Consider the following 18,664-nt stretch of genomic DNA (forward strand, 5'->3'; position numbering starts at 1 on the left):
CACCTCCTCCGGTAGCGAGTTCCAGGCACCCACTACCCTCTGCGTAAAAAACTTGCCTCGTACATCTACACTAAACCTTGCCCCTCTCACCTTAAACCTATGTCTCCTAGTAATTGACCCCTCTACCCTGGGGAAAAGCCTCTGACTATCCACTCTGTCTATGCCCCTCATAATTTTGTATACCTCTATCAGGTCTCCCCTCAACCTCCTTCGTTCCAGTGAGAACAAACTGAGTTTATTCAACCGCCATGGAACAACTTAGGAAGGCAAGGGGAGTGGTATATGAGCATGGGGAGAAGGCTAGCAGATTGCTAGCGCAGCAACTCAGAAAGAGGGAGGCGGCCAGGGAAGTAGGTAGGGTGGTAGATGGGAAGGGGAACACAGTGGAGGACTCGCTGGGACTGAATAAAGTGTTTCGGGACTTTTATAGTAAGCTTTACTTCAGAACCCCCGGAGGAGCCGGAGGAGATGAAACGGTTCCTGGACGGACTAACCTTCCCAAAAGTGGGCAGGGGACTAGTGGACGGGCTGGGTGTCCCGCTTAGAGCGGAGGAGGTACTGGGGGGCCTAAAGGCCATGCAGTCGGGTAAAGGCCCGGGACCGGATGGATACTCAGTAGAGTTTTACAAAAAGTTCTCGGAGTTAGTGGGGCTGGTGCTGATCAGGGTTTTTAATGAGGCGAGGGACAGAGGGACCCTGCCTCCGACGATGTTGCAGGCCACCATCTCGCTGATATTAAAGCGGGACAAGGACCTGGAAGCCTGTGGGTCATACAGGCCAATCTCCCTGATTAAAGCTCCCCTCCAGGAACATATCGCCCACCCTCCTCACCCCCGCCCGCCGCCATGTTCGAAACCCACCATTCATGTTCCTGGGGGCGAATCGATGGTTACCACATATTGGAGCCCAAACCGACGCACCCACCTCCCCTACAAGTTTCCTCCACTGGTCCCATATCTGCAGAGCCGCCCCCACTACCGGGCTGATGGAGTACCTGGCCGGCGAAAGCTGTAAGGGAGCCGTGACCAGGGCTGCCAGGCTGGTGCCCCTGCACGAAACCGCCTCCACCCGCTCCCAAGTGCACTAGATGCGCGGGAGGACCAGCGAACCACGTTCACATTTTTTGGGCATGCCCTAAGCTTAGGGGGTACTGGGAGGGATTCGCGGGGGTCATGTCCCGGTTGCTGAAAACAAGGGTGGTGATGAGTGCAGAGGTGGCAATTTTCGGAGTTTCGGAAGACCCGGGAGACCAGGAGGAGAAAGAGGTCGACGTTCTAGCCTTTGCTTCCCTGATAGCCCGGAGATGAATACCGCTGGCATAGAGGGACTCAAAACCCCCGAAGACCGAACTATGGCTTTCGGACATGTCGAGTTTTCTGGGTCTGGAAAAAAATCAAGTTTGCCTTGAGGGGATCTGTACTGGGGTTCACCCGAAGGTGGCAACCATTCATCGACTTCTTCATGGGAGAGTGAACGTCAGCAAGGGGGGTCCGGGGGGGTGGGGAGACTAGAGTAAAGTAGAGTAGACTAGGAGGGATAAATAGGCGGTTAAATGGGAGAGGATTGGTTATGTGCACTATGGTTCGGTTGAAGTGTTGGTTTTCCGTTGATGTTTGTACATTTCTGAAATCTGTAACTGTTTACAATGGCAAAAAATACCTCAATAAAATTGTTCGTTAAAAAAAAATGACAGTGTAATATTGTGTGTCTTTTTTCACAAATCTAAAATTCCTTCAGGAATGCCAGCAAATGAATCAATAAAAAAAACTGGGAATATAACAATGAGAGCAAGTGTAATAGGAGAGAAGAAGGGAAAACAAAGAAACGGTGAGCAGAGTGCTCAATGAAGTGTTATTTTAGAATTCGATGTGAGGAATCTTTTGGATTTTGGCGATAGCAGCACAATTAGTCAAATTATTTCTGCCATGGCATGATCTTTCTTTCATACTAGCTAGTGTTCACTGCAAAGTGCTTGATTTAAACTATTTCTTTTTCAAATATTTCACATCCCTGCTTTAACCTGCAGCCAAAGCATGAGGTAGTCTTCAAATTTGTGACTTAAAACGACAAACGTAAATCATTCAGGCTTCAATCTCATGGTTTGCTGCTTTTTTTGATTGGATTACTGTCATGAAAGTGCATGTAATGAAGCGGCATGTACATGGTGGAATGCACATATAGAGCTAGTATTCTCATGGGGCGGTGGGGGTGAGGAAGGGGCGGGTGATGGGGGTGAGGGAGGGGTGGGTGGTGGGGGTGAGGGAGGGGCGGGTGATGGGGGTGAGGGAGGGGTGGGCAGTGGGGGTGAGGGAGGGGCGGGTGATGGGGGTGAGGGAGGGGTGGGCGGTGGGGGTGAGGGAGGGGCGGGTGATGGGGGTGAGGGAGGGGTGGGCAGTGGGGGTGAGGGAGGGGCGGGTGGTGGGATTCCACAATCTGCCACCATTGCTTTCGCAGGTTGAAGCTGTCACATTTGTGGGGGTTACTTACAGTATAGACAAAGGACTAGTAAACCAGTAGTCAGAGCTTCTTACAGTGTTGTCGCTTGCTTACAGTCCATGGATGGAAGAGAGGGCAATCTCTCAAGTGCCCCTGGTGATGTCACCATGTACCTCGTGATGTACCATACAGGACATTGGTTACAAAACACAACAACCCTCCCTCTTTACTCATGTAGTGCGACAACAAATATTAACAAACATAAACTTAAATTTTTACTGATGGTGAACAATGATGATTTAACCAAGTATTATTTTGTTATACATTTGTATATAAAGTAAAGTAACATATGTAACCATCAGTACACCTCTTAGTTTCGATGTCTTAGATGGATGCCGGTTCCCCTTGGGCAGAGTCCATGGTGCAGGGCTGTTTGTTTTCACACTCCAGTAGCCTGTTCCACCCAGGGCTTTGGCACCTCATCTGGCAAAGATGGTCCTTCCTCAGCCTCCGCAGCCACTGCTGGCTCCACTGTTGCAGAATTTTCCCTTGACTCAGTCGGAGTCACAGGTCCCGGAAATTCAGAACCTTGAATGTTCAGTGTTGGCCTTTTGGTTGCTGATTCTGCAAAAGCTCGCTTCGATGCGAGGATTTGATTCTCTCGTCAACGGTTTGCACCATATAAGAAATAGTACTGTGGCAGGTACCAACTTCTCATCTGAGGAGTAGTTTCTTGTCAAAACTCGTTCCCCCTACTCAAAACCTTTGGGTTTTGATTTCTGATTGTAGTGATCTCTGTAGGTGCCTGCACACAAGGGGTTAATGGGTAAATAGCAGCACCACATGATCACGAGAGGGCTGGACCAACAGGGGTATAAAAAGCAGCCACACGGGGTCTCTGGGTCTCTCTCTCATGGGTGCACTGTGAACAGGGTAACATCAGAATCACATAGATAGTTAGTGGAATTACATTTAGTTATTATTGTTAAATCTTGTTAAGCAATTCCTGGTTTCCATGTTAAGGTAAAGAACACATGCATTAATAGTTATAGATACTCAATAAATCTTTGTTGTTACTGGACGAGTTTGAGTCTTCATCAACAAGATTCAGAGGACCTCACTGCCATAATATACATCTATGTTCACAATGGAGTGCAGACAGGCAGTGATTGACACACAGGATGACCAGTAAGCACACAGAATAGAGCAGCCAATCATCAGACACGACCACGAAAAAGCCAGAGGGCACCAGATTTCCCACTCTCTCAGGACGCAGGCTCTGAGACAGTCAGAGTTAGTGAGCTGGCCAGTGCAAACACCATGTGGTAGCTAGTAAGTCTGTTTAGGCTAGTATCAGGTCTCCAGTCAAGTCAGCATAGTGTCAACCCACAGTTGAACATGTTAGTTTAGATGTTAAATAAAATCGTGTTGCATCTTATCAAATGTTGGAGGTCTGTCTCTCGCTACACTGCATCAAGTGCAGTCCACATCGACCAGCCTAGCCAACACATCACTCACCATCAACCAAGGATTGAGTAACACGTGTTATCGACAACGCAGGTAACACAACACTGATCACGATGAATAACTTGGCTTTGATGTTGTCACTCTACTGTGGCCAAAGTGTCAGGCAGTAAGAGCAAATTGAATTAGGTTCTCAGCTTCCTTTTTAGAAACAATATTGCCGGCGAATTTTGAATTGTCGCATTGGCAGCGTTTCTATAGGAAATGAGACACTTGTTCACTCTTTTAGACAATGGCCTTTCGTCCTTGGAGGCTTTGATGGTATTCTTCAATGACTGTACCAACCTCTCTGCCAATCCGTTTGTGGAAGGATGATATAGTGCAGTTTTTATGTATTGTATGCCATTGTTCTGAAGGTTGTCCACCAGGTCTTTTGACATGAGCTGAGTTCTGTTATCAACGACGAGTTGTTCCAGTTTGCCAAACTGGGCAAATAATGCTTTCCATTGTCTTTTCCGTAGTTGTTGACTCCATTACCATGATTTTGGGCCATTTGGAATGTGCATCCACGAGAAACATATATCCTTCGATTGGCCGCCTAAAATCAATATGTGCTCTTTGCCATGGTTGCTTTGGCTAATCCCAAAGGGGAAGTGGTTTCAGAGGTGGAGTATTTTGTATTCTAGCACTAGACTGGCATTGAACTACACTTCTTTCATTCTGTGAGTCTAGTCCCGGCCACCAGAAATAACTCCTTGCGCGCTCTTTCATATGTACTACTCCTGGATGTCCTTCACGGAGTTGATTCAGCATGTGACTCCTCAAGCATGGAGCAATAATGACTTGAATCCCCCATATAACTATTCCGTTTTGTACCTTTATTCAAGTTCCCTTTTTCGGTGTGGCTTGAATTCCGGATTCCTCCTCTGTTTATCCAGTGGTTTACCTTTCAAGCTCATGTCCATGTCCTTCGCCATCATCAATCTGACCTTGTGTATCTTTGCTTCGCATGCTGTTCCGATCTTCTGTATTTAATCTCGTAATTATGCGCCGATAAGATGAGGGACCATCTCTGCAAACAATTCGCAACTAGAGGCGCTATTCTTTCGTATGGAATGAAAATTGTTGTCAAAGGCCTGCGGTTTGTTAACAAGGTAAAATGCCTCTCTTACAAATAATGATGAAATCATCTGACCCCAAATATTATACTCAAGGCTTTGTTTTTCAAGTGAGCATAATTTTGTTCTGGGCTTGTCAACACTTGTCGAAGGGAAAGCTATTGGTCGTTCATCCCTGTTTGGCATTATATGTGAGACAGCTACACCCGCCCAGTAGGGGGATGCATCACCTGCGAGCTGTCATTTCAGCTTGGGGTCGAAATGAACTAAGACTTTCAATTTCATCAGCACATCTTTAACTTCCGTATATGCCTCTTTGCAGTCTTTTGTCCAAGTCCATTGTTGGTTCGCATATAATAATGTATGAAGTTGTTTTAATAATTGAGATTTGAAATAAAATTTCCATAGTAATTGATGAGTCCCCAAAATATCTCAGTTGCGATACATTCCGCGGTGTGACGAATGTAGAAATTTCAGATATATTGTATTGTAAATATTTGGTGAAGTAAGGGTTAAAAGCCTGGATTGGAGAATGTTTGACTGCCGTAATCATGTTTTTAAAATAATCTTAGTTTGAAAAAAAAAAACTTTTCGGGGCCTGATGTGCAATTAACTTTGGTAAAAGGTTTGAGTTAATGCAATTTTGTTTTGATTAAGGGGATTTCCTGGGGTGTCAACAGTTTTCAGCTTGGTGAAATTATGTCATTACTGGGGGGAGATAAGGCATCAAGCTTTTGAGAAAGCATTCTTTTTCAGTTCTGTTTCTGGCTGAATTTGATGAGACCAAGTAAGGCAGTTTGTCCTCACTGTTGTTCAAGTAAGAATAAAGATAGGAAGTAAGGGTATTGTATTCACTGTATTGAGTGTATTCGTTAAGGGGTAAATGTAAGCTATTTTCGGGCTGATGGTAAAGATTTTAATAGTGTGTCAGTAATAAAGTTTTGTTTTAAAATACCATATCCTTATTTCTTTGTGCAATAACCCCCAGAGCGAAGTATCCTTTCCTCACAGTCTTATAAAATTAAAATTAAATATTGGGGTTTCGGCCCAGTCCAGTATCCCAGCCACTGTTGGGGTCTGGTCTGGGATTGTAATCGTGGTCTCGGCACTTCTAAAATCGCAGTCATCTTCTTAGGTTCCTTGTAGAGCCCTTCTTATCAATTACATGGCCAAGATAGGTTACTGATGGCTTGAAAAATTTCCATTCCTCTCTTGATGCAAAGATTGTGGGCTGAATTCTCGGTTCCTGAGACTAAGTGTTGATGCCAGGGCAGGATTAAGACAGCAAAACTGGCACCGCACCTGAACCAGTTCAGCGACCGTTCAGGGGCTAGTCCCGGCGCCACGTGGAGCACAATTGATTCCAATGAGAAATGGTGCCAGATTCGCCAGATTCATAATTGACACTCAGGAGGCTGACAACCTGCAGCCACATTTACACACTTCACTTCCCACGCACACAATCTCATCTAACTAGATGGCAGCAAGGAGAGCGGCACCAATGTTTACCAATGTGGAACTGGAGACCCTGCTGGACGCCGTGGAGGCAAGTCAGGTGACCCTGTACCCTGGGGTAGGAAGGTGGTTGCCAGCCGTCGCTGTTTGCGGAGCTTGACGCAGGTGACAGAGGTCATCTGCGCTGTGGGCAATACCCTTTGGACTGGCCAGCAATCAGCAATACCGAAACTGCAGGAACTCCTCAGGAGGGGAGGATGAGTAGGCCGCACTGTGTTCCTAGCACCAACCCCTGTACCACACACCGGTAACCCCCCCCCCCCCCCACCTGATGGGCAGCTGAACCCCCACCTTGCACCACATGCCGGCACCGATACCGGTCGCCGGGTGCCCTGGCCACTAAAGCCACTAACTATCCACTCCCTGGGCTACATGCGTCAGATTGTCTAATACAGTGCACTTTCTATTCCAGCCCCCCCCCACTCCACGCCCCCCCCCCTTCTCCACCCCCCCCCCCTCCCCCCCAGGTGAAGGCTGCTCATAATTGTTGTGAGAGGAAGAAGGCTGGAGGGGGATCAGCGGGCTTACAGCCCTTCACCGCAGCGGCACAGAGGGCACTAGACATGGTCGGTGGGCCCGGAGAAAGGGCAGTCGTCGAGGCCGAGGTCGGCATTGGGTGAGGAAGTGAGGTGCCACTGAGTCGCGGTTCGCCATGGCGTGTCTGTCACCCCCCATCACCACCACCAGCACCACCCCTCCACCAACCCCACATATCTCTTCAGGCTTCAGTGGCCTAAGCCACTGTGAACATTGGCCACATCAAAGAGATGAAGGTGCACTAAGTGCATTCCAATAATTCAAGTGTGCGATTTCACTGCACTTAGAGGTACGGGCAATTACTATGGGTTTTCACCACTTAGGTCACTGAAGCACGAACGGATATAGTAATAATCACTTAGTGTCACTTTAATGACGTTACTGTGAAAAGCCCCTAGTCGCCACATTCCGGCACTTGTTCGGGGAGGCCGGTACGGGAATTTAACCCGTGCAGCTGGCATTGTTTTGCATTACAAGCCAGCTGTTTAGCCCACTGTGAAGGGGTCAAGGCAGCAGATGGTTTTTACAAGCTGACAATCACAAACCACTACTGGAAAGCCATGAATGGATTGCAGGCAGTGGATCTGTGGGAACAAGAAGCAGGCACAGCTGTTCGCCTTTGAGGAATGGACACCTGGAGCTGCAAGGTAAGTATTACAGCTATAATGCTTCCCACAGCTCCTGTCTGGACTGTTCTGTAGCTTCCAGGCAGGGGTCTCTTTTCTGGGGGTGGGGGAAAATGGGTCAGTGTCGGCGGTGTCTGTGTGGGGGGGGGGTGGTCTGTGGAGGGGGTTCCTTTAGGTTGGGGGTCCCTGTGAGGAGTCCCCATATTACATGAGTCTTTGTTGGGTATCGCCCTATTACAGGCAGCCCTAGGGGTTCCCACAATACAGGCATCCCTGTGGGGGTTCCCCTATTGCAGGTGTCTCTGGGGGTTCCCCAATATAGTGGTCCCTGTGGGGTTCCCCTATCACAGGGATCTCTGTGGGTGGACTCCCTCTATCGCAGGGGTCCCTGTGGGATGTTCCCTTATCACAGGGATCTCTGTGGGAGATCCCCTTATCACAGGGGTCTCTGTAGGAAATCCCCCTCTTACAGGGGACCCTGGAGGGAGGGGGTCTCCCTATATCAGGAATCCCAGCGGGGGGAGGGGTCTCCCGATTCAAGGGGTCTCCTGTTCCAATGTCTTACTGTTTTAACATCCCACATGGGCACACCTATGGCATGCTTTCATGTTGAGAGATCTTATTTTCTCAGAATTCATCTTGTTTATGTTCGCACCAGTTCCAATTTCGAAAGGTTCTTTAGCTGCCGTTTGAGTGTTAGAGTGCTTTCCACCAGCAAATGTCTCTGGATTGTCTCATTTCTCAAACCGCGCACAAGTCTGTCTCGTAGCGTGTCCTCAAGGATCAATCCAAACTCACAATTCTTGGCTAGTCTCTGTAGTACAGCTCCAAATCGTGGAATATGTTCAACCTCTTCTTGACTACATTGATGAAATGTGAGTCTCTTTGCTATGATTAATGGATTGGCTGAGAATTGCTCAGGGTTTTAGTCAATTACTCATCTGTTATTGTACCAGGCTTTGGAGGATGGACAAGATTTTGTAATAGGATGAAAGTTTTTCATTCTAGTACACTTACGAACGTTGCTTCTTTAATTTCATCCGCTATCCAGTTTGCAGCTATGATTCTGCATTTTCATCGAATGATTCCATAGCATCATCTTTTCTCGCTATCACAGTCATCAGTTCTTAAGTTGTCGTACTTACGTTAACTTTTCCACCCCTCTGACTTCTTTCTCTTCCACTTTAATTTGTATTATTTCTTCTGTTGTTTCACTAGAAAATGTATTTATTTGGTTGGACTTGGACAAGCTTTGACAAAGGGTCATCTGGACTCGAAACGTTAGTTCTCTTCTGTCCCTACATATGCTGCCAGACCTGCTGAGATTTTCCAGCATTTTCTCTTTGGCTTGGCAGTTATTTGTTCCTTGGAGTGTTCTGCATGGCAATATCTCTACCAATGAGAGTCCACTTGCCAATCAATCAGCACTCTCTTCTCGTGCAGTGCAAATTGTTGTTCCCTTTGAGATTAGGCATTCTTGGGTCTGTCCTGATGAGAGCTTTGACATCATGGCTGGGAATCTTCGATTGGCCATTGTCATTTCCGCGCCAGCTGGCGGGGCACCAAAGGCCTTTTCCGCCAGCTGGCGGGGCGGAAATCAGTCCGGCGCGGGCCTAGCCCCTCAAGGTATCGCGCCGATACCGGAGAATTTCGCCTCAGAACGCTTCATCTGTAACTTTCCATGTTGTATAGTACAGAAGGAGGACCAGTTTGAACTGGTTCTGTTACACATCACATCACTCTCTAATTGCAGCTGTGAAATTTGGACCCTGGAACACTTACGTATAACAATTAGTCCTTAACAATTAGAAAATATTTCTAAGTAACACAACCATATATGAAAATTAGTATTTAACGAACAGACTCCAGCCTCAATCTCGTGGGCATCTTTTCCATCACTCAGAATAGCTACATTAAAGTAGGAAATCATTAGGAACAGAACAGGAAACAGGGAAACTCCATTATAACTGATCACCCAGATTGTTCATGACAACTGGGAGAGTTAAAATCTCTCCCCACCTCAACAATGGTTTATGATGATGTTTCCTATGAAATGATTGGTCAGAGGCTCCTATACCACAGCTCATGAAGGTGAGGCCAAGTCAGAGATCAAAGAAAAAGTGGGAAATTTTAACCTGCCAAGGTAGTTGTCGCAGGCAGCAGCTTAAGCCCCCAGAAACTGTTGGCATGCCAAGAAACGGGCAAGGTCCCAACAATTTTCTCCTTAATCCAAAAATGTTTTTCAGAGTGTGAGACAGGTGTCACTGAGACTTAAATATATTCAATGGTCAGAACCTGCAATTTTAACGGAGAATTTCTACTTCAGGAACACAGATTTCCCAGCATCCTTGACCTCACCAAGTAAAACAAGGTGAAAGGGCAGTGGGATGACAGGGCTGAGCAATCGATAGACAAGAAAGGTTTAAATACTGAGATGCGACAACTGTTTCCTTGCCGAAGTGAAAGTCTTTTCTCCACAGGGTTTGTTCTGATGGCACACACTATTTGGTTGATGAAACTTCCAGGTTGCTGACATGCTGGCAGTCTCCCCCGCTGCGGGGTTACGAAAATTAAAATTCAGCCCCGTGAGGGGGTTGGGGGAATGTTCGTTCTTTGATACAAACGCACAACTGACTGATCAGATCTGATCAATTTAGTCATGTCTTATTCCATGGTGGTGTTGCTATTATTAAATTCAATGAGTTACAGGGGTGGGATTCTCCGAAACCCCGCCGGGTCGGAGAATCGCCGGGGGCTGGCGTGAAACCCACCCCGCCGATTGCCGAATTCTCCGGCACCGGATATTCGTCCCCCCCGGCGATTCTCCGGCCAGCGATGGGCCGAAGTCCCGCTGCTGGAATGCCTGTCCCGCCGGCGAGAATCAAACCATCTCTCTTTCCGGGGGGACCTGGCGGCGCGGGCGGGCTCCGGGGTCCTGGGGGGGGCGCGGGGCAATCTGGCCCCGGGGGATGCCCCCACGGTGGCCTGGCCTGCGGTCGGGGCCAACCGATCGGTGGGCCTGTGCCGTGGGGGCACTCTTTTCCCTCTGCCTCGGCCACAGCATTCACCATGGCCGACGTGGACGAGACACCCCGCTCTGCGCATGCGCCGGGATGACGTCAGCAGCCGCTGACGCTCCCGCGCATGCGCGGACTCGCGCCGGCCAGCAGAGTCCTTTCGGCCCCGGCTGGCGTGCGCCAAAGTCCTTCCACGCCAGCCGGCAGGACGGCAACCACTCCAACGGGGGCCTAGCCCCTCAAGGCCCCTAAAGATGCAGAGAATTGGGGCGACCCGACGCCGGAGTGGTTCCCGCCACTCCATCTTGCCGGGACCCCCCCCCGCCCCGCCGGTAAGGGGAGAATCCTGCCCCAGATCTTTTTTTTATAAATCAGGAGCAGAATAGCCTGCCTTCTTTCGAGCCCACCTGATGGCATTTCAGTGATTCCAGTGGAATAAAAATCAGTGAGTTCTGCAAACGGTTAGTGATCTGCCCTGTCCCAGCAGTACAGTAGCACAAGTGGATAACACTGTGGCTTCACAGTGGGTTTCCTCCGGCTGCTCCGGTTTCCTTCCACAGTCCAAAGACGTGCAGGTTAGATGCATTGGTCCTGATAAATTGCTGTTAGCGTCCAAAAAGGTTAGGAGAGGTTATTGGGTTGCGGGGATAGGGTGGAAGTGAGGGCTTAAGTGGGTCGGTGCAGACTCGATGGGCTGAATGGCTTCCTTCTGCACTGTATGTTCTATGTTCTAAATATGTTCTATGTTCTAAATATGTTCTAAATCTCCCCTTGGTCTCCAAAAGGACATCAGGATCTCCAACTAATGGGTCCCAGAGTCACAAATGCAGTGTTGACCATGCTGATGACCTGGCAACAACGCAATGGCACAATGGATAACACTGCTGCCTCACGGCGCCAGAGACTCAGGATCAATTCCCAGGCTCGGGTGACTGTCTGTGTGGAGTTTGCACGTTCTCCCCATGTTTACGTGGGTTTCTCCGGGTGCTCCGGTTTCCTCCCACTGCTCAAAGATGTGCAGGTTAGGAAGATTTGTCATGCTAAATTGCCCCTCTGTGTCCAAACGTGGGGGTTATGGGGATGGGGTGGTGAAGTGGGCCTAGGTGGGGTGCTCTTATCATAATAATCTTTATTATTGTCACAAGTAGGCTTACATTGACACTGCAATAAAGTTACTGTGAAAGGCCCCGAGTTGCCTGTTCTGGTACACTGAGGGAGCATGTCCAATTCGTCGAACAAGCTCATCTTTCGGGAATTGTGGTCAGAACCGGAGCACCCGGAGGAAACCCACGCAGACACAGGGAGAACGTGCAGACTCCGCACAGACAGTGACCCAAGCGGGAATCGAACCCGGGACCCTGGCACTGTGCAGCAACAGTGCTAACCACCGTGTTGCCGTGCCGTCTCTTTTGGAGGGTCGGTGTAGACTCAATGGGCCGAAGTGCATTCTCCTGCACAGTAGGGATTCTATGAATTCAAAATTACAATTTCCAGAAAAGATTTGCCGTCACATCGTTCTCACCTTATGAGGTCAGATGGAACAAAAATACACAGTTGCAAGCGGCAATACATTTGCAGGCTGCTCCCACCCTATCCCCAAGAACATTTCCACTGAAAACCTTTAACAATATAGAAGGATAGAAGAGGGGCTGTCAAAGATAGTGCACTTATTGCTGAAGGCAAGATGGTCTAGGATAAATACTTAAAGACAGCTATTGTTTTTTCTTCCCGAGCAGCCTGAAGCTCTGGCATAGCATGAGTAAGATGCAGAGACAAGTACCCACAAAAATCTGGTTGCATGAACTCCTCACGTACAGCTGGCTGGCATACAGAGCAAGGAAGTGAACTTCTTTTTCCTAAAGGTTATCAGTACTTCCTCAAGAGGGTGTGTCAGACAGTGAAGCAGACTGTATACAAAATAACTGCCACGTTTTTCAAGAAGTGCATGATTTTTGATAGGCCTAATGATCAGTCTTGCATGTAGGACGCAAAACATTTTTATTGATGCCATAGAGACAAAAAGTGCACTTTCGGTTATTTGTAGTTTTCACCCCAGACACCATTGACTTAACTGCCCACACCTCTCCCCATCAACCCCCCCCCCACCCCCCCCCCAACCCGACTACACATCCCCCTGACCCAACTACCCACCCCCCCAACCTGACCCAATACACATCTCCCTGACCCAACTACCCAATACCTGACCCAATACACATCCCCTAACCCAACTACCTGCACCCTGCCCTCAGCTCTTCACCCCTCAACTCATTTACCCATCTCCTTGACCTAACTACCTGCATCCTGACCCAACTCTCCACCCCTCGACCTATCTACCCATCCCCCTGACCCAACTACCCACCCCCAACCTGATTACACATCCCCTTGACCCAATTCTCCACCCCCCCAACCTGACCCAATACACATCTCCCTGACCCAACTACCCAATACCTGACTCAATACACATCCCCCTAACCTAACTACCTGCACCCTGACCTCAGCTCTCCACCCCAAAACTGACTATCTGTCCCACTGACCTATCTACCCACACCCTGACATAAGTCTCCTCCCCCAGCCTAACTACCCATCCCCCTGACCTAACTATCCGCACCCTGACCCAATACACATCCCCCTGACCCATCAACCCATCCCCCTGACTCAACTACCCACACCCTGACCCAAGTCTCCACCCCCAGCCTAATTACCCATCCCCTTGACCCAACTACCCGCACCCTGACCCAACTCTCCACCCCATAACCCATCTAACCATCCCCCTGACCTAACCATCTGCTCCCTGACCCAATTCTCCACCCCCAAACCTGGCTCTCCACCCCCCCAACCCAACTACCCAGAACCTGACCCAACCCTCAACCCTACCCACTCCCATCGCACTCTCACCCCAAACCCCACTGATGTTTAAAAACTCACCTGAATGCAGCAGCTGATGTTGTAAAAAGGAGAATGTCCTCCCTGTTGCTCCTCTTTGCCATTCCTCTCTGAGGCTGCGCCACCAGTCTTGAAAGTTCCAGTTCGAGGGTGCAAAAAGATAAACAATAATTACCGCTGGCGGAAGATCCGGGCTGGGTGTCTTCACGTCCCACATTGATCGACCAATGTTTAAATAATTATATAATTCTATTCCAATTACTAATTAGTTCAGTAAATTCATCTCCTTACACCAGCACTTTCTCATTAACTAAATTACTTTCCAAGCACATCGTCCAAGCTTACAATCATTAATTCAGTAACACTGCCCAATTGACTTTCCAGAAATAATGCATTTTGTTCTGGACACTAATTACATCTCTTAGATCTCACAGTTTATTTTCTATGCCTGCTTATTGCTTTCCTTCAAACATTTTTTAAAATATGTCAATTCTAAACGAGTGTTCTTTAAAACCGGGCAACAAATAGAAAAAAGACGTCATTGTTTTCCTCCCTCAGCCTGGGGTTAAATTCAAGTGCTAATTGCACCAGCTCTTGATTGCTGACAGCAACCAGCATCGTTTCATTTTGCGACATCAATAATGTGAGTTGACCTTCGGCTATTTTGCGAGGAGGCGTCATTTGGATCTATTTTATAAGATCCAAATGGGCTGGTTTATAAGGGGCTGGTTTAGCACGCTGGGCTAAATCGCTGGCTTTTAAAGCAGGCCAGCAGCACGGTTCAATTCCCGTACAAGCCTCCCCGAACAGGCGCCGGAAAGTGGCGACTCGGGGCTTTTCACAGTAACTTCATTGAAGCCTACTTGTGACAATAAGCGATTTTCATTTCATTTTCATAAGCTTGGGTGATTCTTTGCTCTCAGCCATGCAAAAGAAGAAATCAGGACAAAAATCCCAGATAAAAACATAGGAACTTAGAGGCGAGGAGTAGGAATTTCAGTCTCTGGAGCCTGCTCCGCCATTCAATACTTGCTTGCCTGATCCATGAAGAAATTATTCATATAGAGAGAGGAAAATAAACAGCTGGCACATGAACCCAAGTTCCCTAAGGGACAGCAGTCCAGATCAAAATCTTTTTTCAGTTACTTGTATTTTTGTTTCCTGGCAATAAACATGCCAAAAAACCTCATGTATCTGTGGGATGCAAATACACTAAACAATTTGTGCTGGAAACAACTCGTGGTGGCATAGTGGTTAGCACTGCTGCCTCACAGCGCCAGGGACTTGGGTTAAATTCTGACCTCGGGTGACTGTCTGTGTGGAGTTTGTACATTTTCCCTGTGTCTGGGTTTCCTCTGGGTGCTCCAGTTTCCTCCCACAGCCCAAAGATGTGCAGGTTAGGTGGATTGGCCGTGCTAAATTGCGCCTTAGGGTGGGGCTGTAGGAAAAGGGAGGGCGGGGGGTTGGACCTGTGTGGGGTGGTCTTCCAAAGGGCTGGGCTGGTGCAGACCAAAGGGCCGAATGGCCTTCTTCTGCACTGGAGGGATTCTATGAGTGGAATTCTCCTCCCCCACGCCGGGTGGGGGAATCGCCGGGGCGCCGCGCGTGTTCCGCCATGCTGCCCCGACGCCCGCACGCGATTCTCCCACCCGCCCCAAACAGGCGCAGCGAGAATCACGGCTGGCCGCTATTCTCCGGCTTGGATGGGCCGAGCGGCCTGCCCAATACGACAGGTTCCCGCCGGCGCCGTCCACACCTGGTCGCTGCCGACGTGAACAGCGTGGGAACGCTGGGGGGTGGGGGGGGGGGGGGCGGCCTGTGGAGGGGGGCCTCAAATGGGGTTTGGCCCGCGACCGGTGCCCACCGATAGGCGGGCCGGCCTCTCTGAAGCAGGACCTCCTTTCCTCCGCCGCCCCGCAAGATCCATCTGTCATCTTCTTGCGGGGTGGCCTCCGGGAGGACGGTAACCGTGCATGCGTGGGTGACATCATTTACGCGGCGTCGACCATGTCATTTACACGGCGCCGCTTTTACGCGGCGCCAAGGCCCGGCGCGCGTAAATGACAGGACGCCGCTCCTAGCCCCCCGGGGGTGGGAGAATAGGGGGCTGGGAGCAGGCTCCGACGCCGGAGTGAAACACTCCGGTTTTCACTCCGGCGTCGGCACTTAGACTCCCGATGGGAGAATTGCGCCCTATGACTCGATGATTCTATAATGGAAATCAATAAACTCGATGACCCCAATATTTATGGGGTGTTCGGGAGGGAGCAGAGGGGAAACCTCTAGAGGCCTCCGGATTTTCTTATTAATTTCTTCTTGCATTTCTTCTTGGGCACCCAGCCAGAGCAGAAGGCCGTAACCTTGGGATCCGTGCTTGGTGGTTGACAGGGGATGATCAGAGCTGAACAAAATGCTCGAGATCTATTGGTTCGTGGGAGCGGGAGAACATCATTCACCGCCGTGAGGAGAGGCCATGTTTGGCGGAGTAGAGACTGAAGGCTTCTGAGGGAGCACTCCTCTTCCTCTTGCGCCATGAGGAGTGCTTTGAAAAAAATACACAATTAACATTCTGCTGCTCAGTTTCCCAAGCCCTGAAAAACCAGACTGCCAGCAGATCAAATTCAAATCACTGTGGGGGATACTGTAAATATGATGGTGAAATGTCCTGCATCACCAAGGTGGGACACATCAACAGCATGCAACCCACCACCATTAAATGGTGAAATATTTCTATATGGTAAGGTTGGCAACGCATTCTCTGATTTTCAATTGTTAACCCCTTCCCCCATATTCTCCTGCCTGTTGGGGTGACTTTGAATATCAAACTCCATGAGCTTATCAGATCTCGGGTTGTCCATCTCACACGAGAAAACACATGAGAGCGCAAACTCAACTGTTCTATCCAAAGGGACTTGTTATTCGTTTCTATAAAAGTGTCATATCAAAGAAGGATGAATCAAACAAGAACAAATATTCACAGTTATTTTTCATCTTATCAAAACAGATCCTTTACTTTCTGAAGTGTAATCCCAGTTATTATGCAGGCTAAGTAGGCAGACAATTTATTTACGGCAGAACCTTGGAAATGATAAATGAGATAAATGACCATTTAAACATACCATTGCACAGAGTTTTAAATGAGTTGTTGATTTATTAGCACCCATTTTGTATGACTGCCAAAATCGAAATTTACTAACCCCCGCCCCCACAACTCCCCCTCTTCAAGCCCACCCCGGCCTGCACACCACTATATTCCTGCCATGTTCCATCCGTGTCCCACAGGAAATAGGTAGAATCCCCTTGGCATATGACACTTTAGGCTCTGATGGAAGCACCAAGGAATCTTCATACCCAATAGTTCAGAATGTTAAAACAAAAATCCTTTTATAACTAATGATATGCAGCATGTTGTGACTGACAGTGAAGAAATTAATTATCAGCATAGCAGATCAGGAAAGTGCAGAAGGAAGGTTGCTGATGCCCAATCCTCCATCTAAAGTGTTTGGTAATTTTAATCAGAGCTACAGTTTCAATTTCCATAGAAGGTTATAAATCCCAGTGGAACTTGTAAGATAATTGAAGAATTTCTTAGAAAAAAATGAGCTGAGGAATATTGAATGTTTATTCCCCGAATGTGGATGACCTAATTTTTTTTTTCATCCATCCACAGTACATTTAAAAAAAAAGAGATTGAACTGTTATCCATCAGATTCTTGGAACGAACCTTAACCATATCCTTCATTACTTTCAAGATGATGCTTATCAGAAGTCTTTTCATGAGCTAAATCATATTTGTGTTAATATGGATAAATGAAGGCTGCAGTAAAATTGCAGCTACTGTTCTCATTGTCGGACACAGAAGCAATCGGGAGATTGAGTTATACTACCAGCTGTGCATTGTGTTGGCAACACTCGAGGTCAGCTATCTGTCATGTTGCAGGACAAGCACAGGTAGTTTGCATTAACAATAAGAACATGAAACATGTAAGTTCGCAAAATACTTAGCAAGTCCAACAACATTCTAAATTATGCTGAAGTTATTCTGCACCCAGTGCAAATGCAAATGAGTTAGAGACACTTGAAAAGTATCTGGCATACAGGTTATGCTGCGACTTTCATTTTGGTCCACAGCTGAAACTCTATGGAAATACATAATTCCACCCAGAGAGGCACGCTTAAACTGGGTATGCAAATCTGTTCGGGGTAATGGTTCAAGAGCTGATCATTTTTTAAGGAGTACTGAAGTTCAGTAATTCCCATTTATGATTAAAAATATTGTCCTGGTTGAAATGCATCGCATAACTGACACTACTGAAACAGATTTTCTGGCTTTTTAACTTGTAAGGAACTTGTTAAATGCTTGCCTGTTCAGTGTTTCCTTGCAAAGATTCGTGACCTGCAGCGTGACAGACTTTTGGTTTTGAGCTGACCCCCCCACCCCGCTGCAAACTGCTATTTGGATTGACCGGGGCCTTGATTCAATATGTTCTGTGGTACAGCCCATGATGTCTTTTTGACAGGCTTGGCCAGCAGCCAGTCGGCTCTCCTAGAATTCTGGGACTAACCCCTGCTGTCACTTACAATTGGTGGAACCCTTCCGAAGCTTCTACACAAGTAGGCTGGCTCTCAGGTTCCAGTTTCATTTTTGGGGGGACAGCGCTGAAGAAGGCTTTAAGGTTTCTCGCCCTGAAGGGAGCGGATCTCTCTCAAAAACCCCAGGTGGAGGCTGTGCTTTCCCCTCACCTGAGCTGTTAGGCATTCTCTGTGAGACTGTTTCTCTGTGTTAGTTTTGATTGGAACTGCAGAGCTGAGTAGAATCTCTCTCCCTGAAGGGGTGCAATTCCATATCAAATCTTCACTGGAACTCCCTTCAAGTAAACAGAGCAGTTGGTGAGCATTCAAAGCTTGAAGATAGAGCAAGGAAGGAGGAACTGTCTGGATTTATCTCCTATTAAAGGTACCAGACCACTCAAAGTCCTCGCAAAAACTGCTGCTCTGATATTCTGTTTAACTGAGACAAGCTGTTGGTGAGGCTGCTGAAGCTGACCACATATCAGGAACTGAGCAG

General features: G+C 48.1%; 1 protein-coding gene across 2 annotated transcripts in view; it reads left to right on the forward strand.

Moving 5' to 3' along the window:
- The window catches only part of LOC140408389 (serine/threonine-protein kinase 32B-like), a 510,363-nt gene that overhangs the window by 247,245 nt on the left and 244,454 nt on the right, over positions 1-18,664 (forward strand). The window lies entirely within an intron of this gene.

Source organism: Scyliorhinus torazame, chromosome 3 (genome assembly GCF_047496885.1).
Source record: "Scyliorhinus torazame isolate Kashiwa2021f chromosome 3, sScyTor2.1, whole genome shotgun sequence".
In the NCBI taxonomy this organism is placed as follows: Eukaryota; Metazoa; Chordata; class Chondrichthyes; order Carcharhiniformes; family Scyliorhinidae; genus Scyliorhinus; species Scyliorhinus torazame.